Below are 18,666 nucleotides of genomic sequence, written 5' to 3' on the forward strand. Positions count from 1 at the left end.
AAATTAGTACTTATTAGGTAAATCATTTATTTATCATACAAAAGAAACATTCGTACATATTACATGTCGAAAAAATTCTCTCGTCTAAATAAGAGAGAGTGAGAGAGAAAATTATTGTTTTTATTTAATGTTATTATTTCATCTTATTAAACTTAATATTAATATTTGAAAATTAGTACGTACCGTAAATCATTATTGTATCATAAAATGTACCCTCTAAAAATGCTTATACTATCATCCTGAAACACTTGCATGTCATTTTAATATAAATTCGATAGTACTTCAATATAATTTTAATATTTCAGCAGTATCAATTCTGAGCATCTATCCTCACCTTAATGAGGTCAGGTCCGTCCTGAATGGAGGGGAGAAAACCAGTTTCTCTCTCTCTTTGAGTTATGTATTATTTAATCTTACAGTATTATTATTATATATTATTATTATTGATATTTTTTTATATAATCTTAATATTTTAAAATTAGTAAATCATTTTTTTTCATAAAAAAATGTATTTAGTGATGAAAATAACATCAAAATACACTAATTAGTGAATATTTCCCAACAAAAAAGTCTGCAAATTGCCGAATTTTCTGCGAATAATTTATAGATACGTTCCACAGAAAATCCTGCGGATCAGTGATTCCACGAATCTTGAGAACGCAAATACGGGGGGTTTACTGGCCTAGACCAGCTATGAGAGAATTCTTAATATTAGCCCGTTTGTCATATGGACCATAAGGATAAATCATTTGAGGACAAGTAGCAGTTACATTATCAGAATATAATAAAATTGCAATGGATAAGGTATGTGTTTCAGATACTTATTCCTGCTATGAAACCCTTAACCCTTTAACGCCGACTGGATGTATTTTACGTCGACAAAAGTTGTCTGTCGGGTGCCAAGTGGACGTAAAATACGTTGACTACAAAAAGTTTTTCTAAATATTCGCAGAAAAATACTTATAGGCCTCGTTTGCAAAAAATTTTAAATCACGTGCCTTGAGGGATGCTGCGAGTTCATGGATCACGCTGTTGTTTTGTTTACAAGCGTGACCCAGCTGCGCATGCGCGAATTTCTTTCTTATCCCAAAAGAAAGCATCAGCTAACTCTGCTGAAAATCTCAGAAATTCTTTAGTCACTTTGTCGTAATTTTTGCACCGTTTTCTATTAGCCTTTACATAGAGTTTTATATATGAAAATGTGTGCAATTTCATGTAGAATACAACAAAAAATAACTCATTGTTGTAGCTTTTATCAATTTTGACGTAATTTCATATTAATCACAATAAGTACCAAAATTTCAACCTTCAGTCAACTTTGACTCGACTGAAATGGTCGAAAAATGCAATTGTAAGCTAAAACTCTTACATTTTAGTAATATTCAATCATTTACCTTCATTTTGCAACAAATGAGAAGTCTCTAGCACAATATTTCGATATATAGTGAATTTTTGAAAAAACTTTTTCCTTACGTCCGCACTAACTCTGCTGAAAATCTCAGAAATTCTTTAGTCACTTTGTCGTAATATTTGCACTGTTTTGTATTAGCCATTACATAAAGTTTTATATATGAAAATGTGCACAATTTCATGTAGAATACAACAAAAAATAACTCATGGTTGTAGCTTTTATCAATTTTGACATATTTTCATATAATTCACGATAAGTGCCAAAATTTCAACCTTCGGTCAAATTTGACTCGAACGAAATGGCCGAAAAATGCAATTCTAAGCTAAAACTCTTACATTCTAGTAATATTCAATCATTTACCTTCATTTTGCAACAAACGAGAAGTCTCTAGCACAATATTTTGATTTATGGTGAATTTTTGTAAAAACTTTTTCCTTATGTCCGCGCTAACTGCTGAAAATCTTGTAAGACCCTGACACCGTCTCTTCCAAACACGTGTGTGTTCGTCGTCCATCAGAGTGGACAAGACAACAAGAGCATCTCGTTTTCTTTCTCTAAAGGAACGCGATTTCAACCATACAATATTTCCGTCTTTTCTCCCTAACCATTGTTGTCTTGATGTATGTACAATCACCACTACTTGCATTGCCATGCAAGCATTCTAATCATGTACTCATAATGTTCCAACGAATCTTCTGTATCAAACTGTGTGTATGTTTCTGTTTGTGAAGACGCCAAACGTCTCGCCACTCCGATGGACGACAAACACACATGTTTGGAAGAGACGGCGTCAGGCTCTTACAATCTCAGAAATTCTTTAGTCACTTTGTTGTAATTTTTGCAGTTTTATAGTAGCCGTTACATAAAGTTTTATATATGAAAATGTGTGAAATTTCATGTAGAATATAACAAAAAATAACTCATGGTTGTAGCTTTTATCAATTTTCACATATTTTCATATAAATCACGATAAGTGCCAAAATTTCAACCTTCGGTCAACTTAGCCTTGACCGAAATGGTCGAAAAATGCAATTCTAAGCTAAAACTCTTACATTCTAGTAATATTCAATCATTTACCTTCATTTTGCAACAAGCGAGAAGTCTCTAGCACAATATTCCGATTTATGGTGAATTTTTGAAAAAACTTTTTCCTTATGTCCGCATGTGCGCAAACTCTGCTGAAAATCTCAGAAATTCTTTAGTCGCTTTGTCGTAATTTTTGCATCGTTTTATATTAGCCATTACATAACATTTTATATATGAAAATGTGCGCAATTTCATGTAGAATACAACAAAAAATAATTCATGGTTGTAGCTGTTACCAGTTTCGAAATATTTTCATATAAATCACGATAAGTGCCAAAATTTCAACCTTCGGTCAACATTGACTCGACCGAAATGGTCGAAAAACGCAATTGTAAGAAGCTAAAACTCTTACATTCTAGTAATATTCAATCGTTTACCTTCATTTTGCAACAAACGAGAAGTCTCAAGCACAATATTTCGATTTATGGTGAATTTTTGAAAAAAACTTTTTCATCACCTCCGCACACGCTAAATCTGCTGAAAATATCAGAATTTCTGTAGTCAATATGTTGTACTTTTTGCACCGTTTTATATTAGCCGTTACATAACGTTTTATATATGAAAATGTGCGCAATTTCATGTAGAATACAACGAAAAATAATTCATGGTTGTAGCTTTTATCAATTATGAAATATTTTCATATAAATCACGGTAAGTGCCAAAATTTCAACCTTTGGTCAACTTTGACTCGACCGAAATGGTCGAAAAATGCAATTGTAAGCTAAAACTCTTACATTTTAGTAATATTCAATCATTTACCTTCATTTTGCAACAAACAAGAAGTCTCTAGCACAATATTTCGATATATAGTGAATTTTTGAAAAAACTTTTTCCTTACGTCCGCACTAACTCTGCTGAAAATCTCAGAAATTCTTTAGTCACTTTGTCATAATATTTGCACTGTTTTGTATTAGCCATTACATAAAGTTTTATATATGAAAATGTGCACAATTTCATGTAGAATACAACAAAAAATAACTCATGGTTGTAGCTTTTATCAATTTTGACATATTTTCATATAATTCACGATAAGTGCCAAAATTTCAACCTTCGGTCAAATTTGACTCGATCAAAATGGCCGAAAAATGCAATTCTAAGCTAAAACTCTTACATTCTAGTAATATTCAATCATTTACCTTCATTTTGCAACAAACAAGAAGTCTCTAGCACAATATTTTGATTTATGGTGAATTTTTGTAAAAACTTTTTCCTTATGTCCGCACTAACTGCTGAAAATCTTGTAAGACCCTGACACCGTCTCTTCCAAACACGTGTGTGTTCGTCGTCCATCAGAGTGGACAAGACAACAAGAGCATCTCGTTTTCTTTCTCTAAAGGAACGAGATTTCAACCATACAATATTTCCGTCTGTTTCTCCCTAACCATTGTTGTCTTGATGTATGTACAATCACCACTACTTGCATTGCCATGCAAGCATTCTAATCATGTACTCATAATGTTCCAACGAATCTTCTGTATCAAACTGTGTGTATGTTTCTGTTTGTGAAGACGCCAAACGTCTCGCCACTCCGATGGACGACAAACACACGTGTTTGGAAGAGACGACGTCAGGCTCTTACAATCTCAGAAATTCTTTAGTCACTTTGTTGTAATTTTTGCAGTTTTATAGTAGCCGTTACATAAAGTTTTATATATGAAAATGTGTGAAATTTCATGTAGAATACAACAAAAATTAACTCATGGTTGTAGCTTTTATCAATTTTCACATATTTTCATATAAATCACGATAAGTGCCAAAATTTCAACCTTCGGTCAACTTAGACTTGACCGAAATGGTCGAAAAATGCAATTCTAGGCTAAAACTCTTACATTCTAGTAATATTCAATCATTTACCTTCATTTTGCAACAAGCGAGAAGTCTCTAGCACAATATTCCGATTTATGGTGAATTTTTGAAAAAACTTTTTCCTTATGTCCGCACGTGCGGAAACTCTGCTGAAAATCTCAGAAATTCTTTAGTCGCTTTGTCGTAATTTTTGCATCGTTTTATATTAGCCATTACATAACATTTTATATATGAAAATGTGCACAATTTCATGTAGAATACAACAAAAAATAATTCATGGTTGTAGCTGTTACCAGTTTCGAAATATTTTCATATAAATCACGATAAGTGCCAAAATTTCAACCTTTGGTCAACTTTGACTCGACCGAAATGGTCGAAAAACGCAATTGTAAGAAGCTAAAACTCTTACATTCTAGTAATATTCAATCGTTTACCTTCATTTTGCAACAAACGAGAAGTCTCAAGCACAATATTTCGATTTATGGTGAATTTTTTAAAAAAACTTTTTCATTACCTCCGCACACGCTAAATCTGCTGAAAATCTCAGAATTTCTGTAGTCACTATGTTGTAATTTTTGCACCATTTTATATTAGCCGTTACATAACGTTTTATATATGAAAATGTGCGCAATTTCATGTAGAATACAACAAAAAATAATTCATGGTTGTAGCTTTTATCAATTATGAAATATTTTCATATAAATCACGGTAAGTGCCAAAATTTCAACCTTTGGTCAACTTTGACTCGACCGAAATGGTCGAAAAATGCAATTGTAAGCTAAAACTCTTACATTCTAGTAATATTCAATCATTTACCTTCATTTTGCAACAAATGGGAAGTCTCTAGCACAATATTTCGATTTATGGTGAATTTTTGAAAAACTTTTTTTACGTCCGGGCGTTACAAATTCACGCATCATTTTGTGATATTTTCTCTGTGTTGCTTTGATCGTTTTACAATTTGTTATATACCAGAATCATTGCAATTTAGTGTACAACGAAAAAAAATAGCTTATTAGCTTTAACACTTTTGCTCACAGCGCAATTTGTATACAATTATATATGAAATTTTTTTTGCTGTCACATATTCCTATATTTATATATGATAATAATATTCTTTTCATTTCTGATGGTTGCATACTAAACTTCAGGCAATGAGAAAAAAGGAGCCAAAAATTAACTCTTAATCTTAAAAACTAAGCGTGCTGTGATTTTTTGAAAAAAACTTTCCTCTTTGGCGCTAACTCCCAAACCCCGCCGGCATACGGCAGACACTTTTATAAATAGAGGCTCGGCGTTTAAGGGCTAACTGAATTAAATTTTCTCTTCTCCCTACCCCACATTCTTGCTGTCATAAGCAAAATAAACAAAGAACGAATCTCACTATGCATACACACTACCTACATACACATTACTCTTACTCTCAGAGAATTATGGTATTGGAATAAGTTTTCGACATGCAAAATGGTCACAGTAAGGTATGTGCTTATATTAGAAATTAAATTTTGCCAAAGGAAAATATCTTTAATGAAATTTTAAATACTTGTTAATGTTGAAGATTAGCCATTACACATTTTATTCTTGCCATATTATGAATATGAGCCAAGTGTTCAAATATTCCCCATTGAATATTTTAAACTGATGAGGATTGTAAAAGACTTTCAGTTTTGTGTATATCGAAAGTAATGTTTGTATTTCATTGTGCAGTACTGCTTTAGCCAAATACTAATTTAAAAATTTACTTGTAGAAAGTTGAAATCTCGCAAGATAAAAGGCCCTTCATTATTACGTGTAAGATATTTTGTTTTACATGGACTACAGCTTTATGAACTCTTGCATGACTTTTGCTCAAAGTGTTAAGTAAAACTTAGTACATTAAAGTATTTCATTTTAATTAAATAACTATTATTTTACAGAAGGTGGATTGTCAGGTGGTACATCTGAAGACTCTCAATCTAGTCGATCTTCCTCAAGACGAACCAGTGATACTGCCACGCCAACTCTTGCCCCAACCACACCTACCATTTGTCCCCCACACTCTTCTGCTACAAAATTTTCAACAAATAACAATAGTGCTCCAAAAACAGTCACAGTAGCAAGTTCTGTTACTTCAGCTGCTAGTGGCAGCTTGACCACTTTCAATACTGGTCCAGTTTTTAGCAGCAGTGTCTCCAGTAGTTCACTGTCTAGCTCAAATAATAATTCTATATTCTCATCCACATCTACAAATAAATCAAGTACTACTTCAGCCTCAAATACAAACACTGTTACTTCATCAGTTTGTAGTTCCTCCATAACATCTAGCTCCGCAACAAATGTAAATAAGAGTGTGAGTTCAAGTACAAGTAGTACTTCTACATCAAGCAGTTCATCTTTTAAGACACCAACGTCCTCTTCAGCAATCAATATTCCAGTAAGAACAACAGCAGCGGCATCTTCCAGTGGAGGAGGGATTGTAACCAGTGCCAGTAGTAAAATAGGAATAAAAGATAGCAAAGGTAAGTATGTTGCAGTAAATGAATTTTTTAATCTACAAAGGGTTGTGCTGTTTTGTCATTCCATCTTTTTTTGTTGAAGCTACAATATATGTCATTAGTACTGGATAATTTAATTTTCCTCTGTATTCAAAAATAATGCATTAATCATGAAAGAGTTCATATCTTAATAAACTTTTTCAGGTTTTTTATTTTAAGAGTTGGTCATCTAACCCAGGCTTGAAATTTTTGCTCCACTTTGACAGACCACTCTGTAAGGTCATGTTGCTGTTTTGTGCAACTTCCTTCTGGCTGAAAATGTCTAAATTTGAGTAAGAAATACAAATTATTATGCAATCAGATCATTTATTTGACCTGCACAGAGTACTTTGACATAAAAGTAGCACAATATAAATTTTTGGATTTTTTATATTTTCTTAATATAAATCTAGCTTAGCTTGACCTAAAAATGTATCTTAACATTCTCATTTGCTTGAATTATGCAAAAGCCCAGTTACAATTGAAAATCTCTAAAGATACAAGGTTTAATTAAGTTTTTTTACAAATATTTCCAAGCATGCTTATACAATTTGTTTCTCACTGAAAATGTTGCCACCTCATTCTCTGTAAAATAACAAGAAAGTAATTAAGTATGGAAGTGTTCATACAAAATATAAACCCTCTTACTTCTACTTATGCTTAATTACTTGTTAAGAGCAGACTGAGTGCTGCACAGCTGTTGAAAAAATGTAAATTTGTGACTGGTCAAGAGGCAAGACCTTCCAAAAATGGGGGAACCTCCAATTAAATTTCAGATTCAGCCATTTTCATCATTAGTGGTGGTTGGAATCAAGTGTGCTGCTGACTGGCTTTCCATCCAAATTATCTTGCTTATTTAACTATACGTTAATTGAGTGTTGTTGTAATTAGAATTTATCAAACCAGAAAATATTACCAGTATTACATTTACTATTCAGTGATCACAATGTACAACTTTTCACGTTTATGTGCATTCTTGTGTTCAAGTATTTTGGGACATAATTTACATGCCATAATTATTATTTTTTCCATTACATACCAGTTGCTATTGCAAATCTCTACACTCCAAATCTTGTTAGAAAGTTAGACTTACTCCCAGAATGTTAGCACATACACAGTGGCAAAGTATTATCTATTGTATCTCTGTTAGCTGTTAACAGCTTTGAGTCTTCACCAACCTTTAGAATTCATCAGGATTGTGTACCAGCAATTTACACCCCTTGTTCCATGCTACTGCTACATTTGCTTTGCCAGGAGATGGGAGAAGGTAGAAATAATTTTTATATTGCAGATTTTGGACGAATAGTGTACTATACACTTATATTACTATTCACGGTTATAGGTAGGACATAGTTTATACTAGATTGAAGCCATGGCACAATTATTACAATTCCTTTGTACACCCACAAGAGTTTCAAGGAGCTAAGCTACTCATGAGTGCCCATGAATGAGGTAGAGGCCTGGTGAATGCTCGCTAAGTGGTCTGCAACCAAGTAATTACTGTGTCAACCCCCATGTGAATGACAGGATGGCAAAGCAATGGATGGCCAGTACAGTAAGCATATAACCAAAACTTCATTCTGATCTTGACCAATAGGCAGTAAGCTCTTTAACAAGTTAATAAAACAGAAAGAAGGAAGGTCCAGTGTCACCCTAACTTTCAAGGATGAGAAACAACCTTAGATAAAGTACTGTAGGGCTGTAGATACCTTCTGGCTTCCAAAATAACTGGCTGTGAAATCTGACTAATGCAGCTAATATGGGTCAGTACTATGGGAATAGCTTTCCATCAGTTTTATTGAGAAGTTAGAACCCTGTAGGATATTTGATTAGGAATACTACTATACACTCTGCTGCCAAGTCTTCAAGGACTCAGCCACTTTTCCAGAAAGGATAGTTTTAGATTCAAGCAAATTCCTGAGTGACTGTCTGCACACAGGATCAGACTTGTCAAAAAAAATTTTCAGGTTCACAGTCCTTTATCCGAAATCTGTTTGGGCAACTGTGTTTTGGTTTTCAGAATTTTTTTTAGATTTCTGAACTGAAGCTTGCTCAACAAAGAGCATCAAAAGAACCCTAATTAACCTAAATACTTGCATATGATCCGATCATGTGTATGTAACCCACAAAATTTTGTCACCAAAAAACAATTTCTTCACATACAGTAATCTCTCAGTTATCTGCATTAATAGAGCCAACAGCATAACCATAAACACTATGCTTACAAACACCCGTCACACTTTAAACTGAAAACTTTATGCAAAAGGCAGTTATCAACCTTATTTTCCAATACAGTATTTGTAACAAAATGTACTATCAAATACACTTTGAAAAAAAAAGCAAACATTCTTTTTCTTTCATAAATGACTTTTAATTTGATAGGTAGGTAGCCTACCTGTGCGTTATCAGTGGTTACTGCATTATATTACATTTTGTCTGTTTTGTTTATAATTATATAACTTTCCCTTTTTTGTTCATGATGTTTCCTTAACTTGAGTTATGCTGAGTACTTCCAACATTCATAGTGTGCTCTAGACTGGGCTCTTGCAGTATGTTATTTTTAAGAATGCTATTTAAAAAGTTATCATTATTCTTCTGTTTATTATTGTCACCGATTTCTCATTTTACCTTATCATGGAAACTGTCTGTTTGTGTGAAACACCTGTATTTTCATCTTTAATACATATGGCATTTCTCAGTGATGATGTGTCCAAGGCAAATTCATTTTAAGAACACTACTAAAGAGTTACTAATCATTTCCTGTTTTGTTCGAATCATCTTTTCACCTTATCACGGATTGTTTACTTTTATGCATGTGTGTTTACATCTACATGTGGCATTTTATCAATGTTGACATCACCGGTTAGTTTTTTTTAGTTGACCCTATGATTATCACATATATCATAACCAAAATGGAGTAAATGTGCCTCTCTGTAGAACTTACCAGTTCCAGAAGCCCTTTATTCCTCACACCATTGGACTGTGGACCAGCCTCCTGGAGGATATTGTGCAATTGAAACTTTAGAAGTTCAATTGTAGATGCAATGCATTACTACCCTAATACTATTCTCCTTGCATTTTAATACATTTTTATCTATTAATTTATTGATTTATTTTTTCTGTTTTAATAAGAGGGATCGCTTGTTTTTGTGTTTCCATTTACTTCCTCCTCTTCTTAATGAACACCTTTTTCTTTGGAAGCTTGAATTTCAAGTCAGTGGGCCCTGTGGGCTTGTTCCATATAAATAGGTTTCATCTACTGAATAATAATAATAATAACAACAGTACACAAGAGAGTATTTTAACGCTGCTGATATTTTATGTCATCTGAAATGTAATGTTCACATTCATGTTTAAAGGGCCCCATAGACGTTACGATCACCGGATCCGGTTATCTGAACCAGAAGTAAAATTATATATACTGTATATATATATATATATATATATATATATATATATATATATATATATATATATATATATATATATATATATATATATATATATATATATATATATATACATATATATGTATATATACTTATATATATTATATATACTATATGTACATTATATATATATATATATATATATATATATATATATATATATATATATATATATATATATATATATATATATATATATATATATATATATATATGTGTGTGTGTGTGTGTGTGTATATATATATATATATATATATATATATATATATATGTATGTATGTATGTATATATATATATATATATATATATATATATATATATATATATATATATATATATATATATATATATATATATATATGTATGTATGTATACAGTAATACCTCGAACTTGTGCGATTTGTGTTGCACAAATTCACAGACACACGAATTTTTCATTGGAACCTAACTAATGGTCATACACAAGTTTTTCACACGCGAACATTTCCGAACACTGAGAAACCCTGCAAAAGTGTTTGTTTAATTTTTTATGCAATTTATAAGTTTTCAAGCTTTTATGTGTAAATTAAATAACATTAAATATTATTATAAGTAATAATTTCTCTCTCTCTCTCACTTTTAGTGAGATGAATTTTTATGGTACATGTAAACAGGTATGTTTATTTGTATGATAAATAAACTTTTTACATAATAATAAGAACTAATTTTCAAATATTAATAAGATTAATAAAATTAAATAATAACAATAATAATAATAATAATAATAATAATAAAGATAATACAACTGTAATACAAAATTCATATCTTGAACAAACAAATTCTTCCCTCATCTTTTGTAAGAAGGTAGAAGGCAAAAGCTGTCAGACATGTCATTTAACATGACAAGAATGGGAGTGTTGCTAATCAGTGGTCAAATTTTTCTTGTAATTCTCTCTCTCTCTCTCTCTCTGTCCGTAGTAATTCATGAAAAATTTCACTCTCTTAAGTAAGGACAACTGTTCTCTCTCTCTCTCTCTCTCTCTCTCTCTCTCTCTCTCTCTCTCTCTCTCTCTCTCTCTCTTGTTCAAAGTTAGCCAACCTACGTATTACAGCACTGCTTCTCTGTATGTCTTTAACTGTACAATAGATAATTTTGAATTGATCTAATTTTACCTGTACCATGTACAAACTGTAAATGTGCAGTTCTAAAACATAGAGGCATAGAGCATTTCAAAACAAAGAGAAAGTGACAGAATAAAAATAGATTGGTGGAATGGGGGAGAGAGTCACACACTATATTCTTTAGCCAACCATTTATTTCTTTTTTTAGGGTAATGTATTCAGTTAACTCTCTCTCTCTCTCTCTCTCTCTGTAATAATTCATAAATACTATAACTTGACATTTCAATGTTTTTCTCTGTCTCCATAATAAGTGATGAATAATTTCACTCTCTTAAGTAAGGACAATCCTTGAACCTGGGATTCTTTACCGTTCGTGTTGGTTCTCTCTCTCTCTCTCTCTCTCTCTCTCTCTCTCTCTCTCTCTCTCTCTCTCTCTCTCTCTCTCTCTCTCATTTTTACAACTTATTAATTCTCTGTACGTCTTTACCTATACAGTAGATAGTTTAAATTGATCTAATTTGACCTGTATCGTCTACGAAGTGTACATGCGATAGTGTTGCAAATACGTTCTAAAACATAGAGACATAATAACTACGAGTTGTATTAGTCAAAATATAAAACACTGTTTGTTCATGAAAAAGCATTTCAGAACAAAGAGAAAGAGACGCAGAATAAAAAGTTCTTAAAAAGAGGTTGAGACGATTCTAAAAATAGATCGGTTGGAAGTGGAGAGAGAGAGAGAAATTCTCTTACAACTCTCAGTTTTTATGTAAACCATTTATTTCTCTTTTTTAAGGGTAATGTATTAAGCTAACTTTTAAATGAAATTACAGTAACTTTAATTTCATTTAAAAGTTAACTTAACCCTTAAATGCCGACTGGACGTACCATACGTTGACTAAAATTGTCTGTTGGGTGCTGAGTGGACGTACAGTACGTCGACTAAAAAATGTTTTTGTAAATCTTCTCGGAAAAATAATTATAGGCCTAGTTTGCAAAAAGTTTTAAATCACGCGGCTTGAGGGATGCTGGGAGTTTACGGATCACGCTGTTGTTTTGTTTAGAAGCGTCACCTAGCCGCACATGCCTAATTTCTTTCCTCTTGCACTACAGAGCATCAGCGACGCATCGTCAGAGAGCGATTTCTTGACGCATCCGTGTTTTGCAGAATTTGGCGAGTGTTTGCGTATTTGTGACGCAACAGGACGTTTGCAGAGATGTCCTAACGTCGTCAGGACCGTGAAAGGCGCATATTGCCTGTCGGTAGTGAGTGTGTGAGGCGAGTTTTAGACTGGGATGCTGGAGAGGGACCAAGCACCCAAGGTGACCCAGCTTTTCAATGCCGTGTTGTGCGGCCACGTGTGACCGAAGGGGACCAAGGACCACATCCCGTGCCTTTTGTGACCCCTAGGAAGCATCGGGGTGTCCTGAGGGGCATATGTAAGCATTTGGGAGGCCTCCAACAAAAGGACATTGACGAATACTTGTTGGAGCTCGATCGAGAGCAGGTGGAAAGTCCTCATTTCGATGGCAGTTGGTCATCTAGTGATGAGGACATAACGCCTGATGTTTGTGATGATGAGTACTTGCTCCCAATGTCTGTACGGGAGCCACGGGAGGAAAGTGAATTGGAATTTAGTGGTTTCAGTCCATATGAGGGAGAGTCTGAGGAGGAGGAGGCTGCCCCGATTGTGGCTGGTGGGGACGAGACAGAAAGTGATGGTGAAAGTGAGGGAGATGGGCCAGTGGGGAGGTGGGAGTGCGAAGTCGTGCGCGCGCACGGGCCTGTAGAAGGTCGCAACGTCGCGGCAGCTTGGGTGAAGGCCGTTCGTCTGAAAGTGATGATGGGTGGTTAGAGGACCCCACCCCACCTAACATACACCCATTCACGGCTGCACCTGGACTGACTGTCCCTGTGCCTCTCACTGCACTGAGGTTCATTCAGCTCTTCCTGATGCGGGAATTGCTGGAATACCTCGTTGCAGAGATGGCAGATTACGCTCAGTACTTCCGTGAGGAACCGCAGACGACGTTGTCGTATCGCTGGCGGGGCTGCAACCTCATGGACATGGCACATTTTTTGGGGCTCCACATTTTATTTTGAATGAGGCCTGCTGCCGACGTCAGGCAATATTGGAGGCGGAATTTTTTTTTAAGTACGCCCAATGTGCCCGGCATTATGCCCCGTGATAGTTTCCTGGCATTGGACAGGTATTTCAGTGCCTTCAACCAAAGGGCCATACCCCAGAATAACCCCGACCGCCTCATCTTAGTCCGCTCAGTGTTGGAGTACACTCGTGAATGGTGCCAGTTTCTCATGGTTCCTTCCAAGAACTTTTCTTTGGATGAGGGGATGATGCCATACAAAGGGCGTCTTAAGTATAAAAGTGTACAACCTCAAGAAGCCAAAGAAATATGGTGTCAAGTTTTTTTTTTATAACGGAATCCAACACTGGATACGTCGTGGACTTCTCGGTGTATTCTGGGGTCTTCTCCACGCTGCGTTGACACTGTCTTCGGTCTTGTGGATCGTTTCCGTAACCAGGGATACCACCTGTTTATGGATAATTATTATAACTTGGTATCCCTGGCCCAGGAACTGTATGAAGCAGGTGTGCACATCAGTGGTACCCTTCGGTTGGTGCGTGGGGCCCCGAATGTCCTCAAGAGGTTCACTAGCCAGCCGCAACATCTGGCAAGAGGAGAGACAGAGTGGCGGCGGAAGGGAGATGTCTTCGTTATCTGTTGGAAGGGGTCCGACTCGTGCCCATGATTACGACCAGTCATGAGCCCATCCAAGAAGAGATCATTCAGCGGAAGACACGTCGGCAGGGCCGAGTTACGTATGAAGAGTTTTGTGTCCAACGGCCTACTGTCATTGGGCACTACAATAAGAACATGGGAGGAGTTGATCTCTTTGATCAGCTCATCCAGTATTATCCCTTCGCCAGGAGAACCAGGAGGTGGACACAGAAGCTCCTCAAATACCTCCTTCAGTTGGCCCTCCAGAATGCCTACATCCTCTACTGTGGGTACAATTCGGACGCCCGGAGGTTGTCCCACATCCAGTTTCTCGAGGTGGCTGGGAATGCGCTCATAAACTTTAATCCAGAGGAGTGGCCTTCCAACACCGCCCCCCTGCCCCGAGCTCCAAATCTGCCCCGAGAGGATAGGGCAGATGTCGCTAGGAGGGCCAACCTCGGTCTTCCTCCTCCTGCCGACGCCGCCCTTGATGATGCCGCCGCCCCTGCTGCCGCCCTCCCTCACATTCCAATGTCCCGTCAGGTAGTGGACCCTGTGTGTCGGCTGCAGGCAGGGGATCACACACTGGAGCTCCTAGAAGGGCGTAAGCAGAAACGGTGCTGGGTGTGCCATATGAATGGCAGAAGAAGAGACACCCAGTACATCTGTCGCACCTGCAAGGTAGCACTTTGCAGGTTCGGGGAGTGTGACCGTAACTACCACACTGCGGTCATATATTGGAGTGCGCCTACCTGAGGGACACCGGAGGGTGCAGCGGACCGCCGAAGGGCGGCCCATCCGCAGTAAGGGCACGCATCTCCCTCCTCCACCTGTGCCTCGTCATGTCGAGAGGAAAAAAATGCCAGACTCTTCAATGGAGGAGGGAGAAAACAAGAACAGAACGAAGAGTCAGGATTACAAGTGAGTATTCTGCATTGATTTTATATTTAGTTTTATATTTATTACAAGTTTTTATATATCTGTATTTATTGGTGTTTTGTATATTATTTCCTTTTATGCAAAAAAAAGTTTTTCACTTGCATTCCTTATGTATTCATACCAAAGTAAAAAAAAAAAAAAAAAAAAATATATATATATATATATATATATATATATATATATATATATATATATATATATATATATATATATATATATATATATATATATATATATATATATATATATATATATATATATATATATATATATATATATATATATATATATATATATATATATATATATATATATATATATATATATATATATATATGTATACAGTAATACCTCGAACTTACGTGATTGAGTTGCACAAATTCACAGACACACGAATTTTTCATTGGAACCTAACTAATGGTCATACACAAGTTTTTCACACACGTGAACGTTTCCGAACACTGAGAAACCCTGCAAAAGTGTTTGTTTAATTTTTTATGGGCAGCCTGACTTTGGAACATCTGTCCCACATGAAGAGAATGATTAAGGATTCACAGAAGTATATTTCAACATGGGATCCTTATATGGAACGCTCCTTAGAGTTTTCAAACATCCTTGGTTTAGCATTGGAGCCCTATAATCAAGCCCTCACCACCATGAAAAACAGCGACAGCAGCTGCCTATCACCATGTTCATCAAACAGACGAAGAAGACCCCTCCAAAGCCTCCCAAATCACCCAAGGTAGTGCCTCTCGAATCGCCTGAAGTAGTGCTTCCCCAATCGCCTGAGGTAGTTCCTCCCAAACCAACTGGAGAAGTGCCTCCCGAAGCACCTGAAGGTGAAGAGGCACCCTCAGATGAGTTGTAACTCCTCTGCTTTGCTGTGTTGTGAATTATGTATAAATACCAATGGTTCCCCTCTAAAAGAAAATGGGAAGGCTTGTAGCTGCATGAAAGAAAATGTGCGTGGCTGAATACATAGGGGGGACTGGATTATTTTCACCTACAGCTGTAAGCCATACAATATGTACAGTCACTCAAAAATGTTTTGCAACATATTCCAGAAGTTTTCGCTCACCTAACAGTAATTTGTTCTTTTGATATTTACAAGGAAATGTAATTTTTTTATTCGACTTTGGTTATTAATCATACGCTTAATAATATAAAAAAGAATGGTGAGTGAAAAATTCATATTACGAAAAATGACGAAACATTTTGAAAAATTTCACTTCAGATGATTGGGCAAAAGAGTCGAAGAAGAAACTATATTTCGAATCCAGATAAAAGCTTATTGACTAATAAAATAATATTGAATAATCACCAATGAAATTATATATAATTAAAGAAAGAAAGAATTCAACCATTATTGTTGACAAAAACAAACAAGAAAAAATCTCATAACGTCGTATGTTATCGTGTGACTCCGCATTCGGGCAGGAAAGTTAAACTAAACTGTCTCGTCACTTGCACCGATAAGATGGGCAACATCTTATCGCATGCATAAGACTAATGTCTATTGTAGGTATTGCTCGGCAGCTTAGCGTAAATAAAACAACCATGTATAGAGGGATACAACAACAGAGAGAACGAGGAAATATGATAAATTCATTGTAAAAAGTGGAGGACAACCCCATCGTTGCGCTAAGGATCATCACCAGATGATCACTGAAGGAGCTCCGCCTAACTCCCCTTACAGCCGGTGTTCCTAAAAGGAGAGAACATTACGCTCTCCCTTTCAAGTTGCTGCTCACACCATCCGTAACAGGCTACATGAGACCAAGATATTATTTCATCATACTCCTGCCAAGAAACACTTCATATCAGCGAAACACAAAGAACAGAGGCTAGGGCTTGCGTTATAATATAATCCAGTGGCCGAGGATTTCTGTAAGAGTCATCTTTTACGATGAGGAGGAGAAATTCTCCACTGATGAGCATGGTAGTCTTCTTCACTGCTGGCATTTAGCATTAACTAAACTAATGTTGAACTTCTTGCTAATTTTAACTCTTTAGAAACTTAGATAATAAGAAATACAAAAATAGGCGTTATATATTCAGTTAACTTCATAAGAGGCATCAAAATGATAGGCCTAAGTAGCAATGAAAGAAATGAGAAATTACACATTATAATATGTGTGTGTGTATATGTGTGTGTGTGTGTGTGTGTATGTGTGTGTGTGTGTGTGTGTGTGTGTGTGTGTGTGTGTGTGTGTGTGTGTGTGTGTGTGTGTGTGTGTGTGTGTGTGTGTGTGTGTGTGTGTGTGTGTGTGTGTGTGTGTGTGTGTGTGTGTGTGTGTGTGTGTGTGTGTGTGCTCGAGATTATATTCTATGTATTACAAAAATATACGTGAAATCTGTTAGTCTAATTCAGTATATTTTATATTAAGTTCCACTAGTTCACAATATACATAGGATTAGTCATTCAAAAATTTTATTAATAATAATGTGCAAACAAATCTTTACAAAAGTCGTATTTGTTGATGTTAATAAGACTAATAGTTCAACTTATAACAGTCGTAGGCCTATGTCTACAAAGTTCACATGTATGAAGGAGACAAAACAACGACAATGATGGCAGTTGGAGATGAAAATATTAAAACATAAGAACAGTGATGACCTCTGAAGTATTATAGTAACATCTTTTAATTAAGTAAAGTATGCCAACAGTAAGCAGTACTGTATCAGAAAAAGCCCTGCTTAAGGGAAACTGCAGGTAATTTCTCGGACCCACCACTAGTAATCAGTTGTGTCATGCGCTTACAACTGAGTTGCCAAATAGCGCCAGATGTCGCTATTATAAGCTGTTGTCCGAAAACTTTTGAAGTATGTTGCAAAACTTTTTTGAGTGATTGTACATATAAATGTAATGATAAAATGTTTAAGATGGCTTGGAAATTATATTAATAATATCGTTTCAAAGATTAATGCAGTAATAAGGTAATAGTTTAATGCATATTTGATGTAGGCTGGTATTTTTAGGCATACTTTGGTGTTTGACCTTTCATGGTAGACAAGTATAAGCATTTTGAGAGGGGGGGGTTGTAAGTATTCGTGGATTTTAGCTATTCGCGGGGCGGGGCTGCTGGAATGCATCCTCCCCGAATACGTTGGGTTACTGTAAATATATATATTCTCACATATTTTCATTCGTCCCTTATAGCCTGCTAGATCGGGAATCAAAATTAAGGAGAAATTTGCTTGTCAGTTAAATTGAAGGCTTAGTTTGGCTGTGGGAAGGAAGAAATTGCCCAGATTTGAACTCTTATAGGCCTTAAAGTCTAACCCCCCAGGTCACCTGACCTGGGGTAGAACGATACCACTCCTTTGCCCCCCCCATCACGTGAATTGTGGGGTCAAGTAGCCGCGAGTGAATAGGGGCGAAACCGGGTTGTAGGTAGACTATGATCCTAACTCTTGAGTCCTTAACTATAAGACCTATTTTTCCCTACAACCTCTTGCTGGCTGTGTGACTTCTTGCAGATGGCCGATGCCCTGGGATTGGGAGCAAAACAACAAGGGAGTGGCCGAATCTTGGACGCCACGGATTCTGTACGCTGCCACTGATGGGGCGAGTGGCATCTCTACGTCTTCCTTTCCACTGGCGAAGACTAATCAACTCT

The 18,666-nt window shown here is 35.9% G+C and overlaps 1 pseudogene; it reads left to right on the forward strand.

Moving 5' to 3' along the window:
• The window catches only part of LOC136837153 (3'-5' RNA helicase YTHDC2-like), a 1,085,270-nt pseudogene that overhangs the window by 963,154 nt on the left and 103,450 nt on the right, over positions 1-18,666 (forward strand).

This window comes from Macrobrachium rosenbergii, chromosome 58, assembly GCF_040412425.1.
Source record: "Macrobrachium rosenbergii isolate ZJJX-2024 chromosome 58, ASM4041242v1, whole genome shotgun sequence".
Taxonomy (NCBI): domain Eukaryota; kingdom Metazoa; phylum Arthropoda; class Malacostraca; order Decapoda; family Palaemonidae; genus Macrobrachium; species Macrobrachium rosenbergii.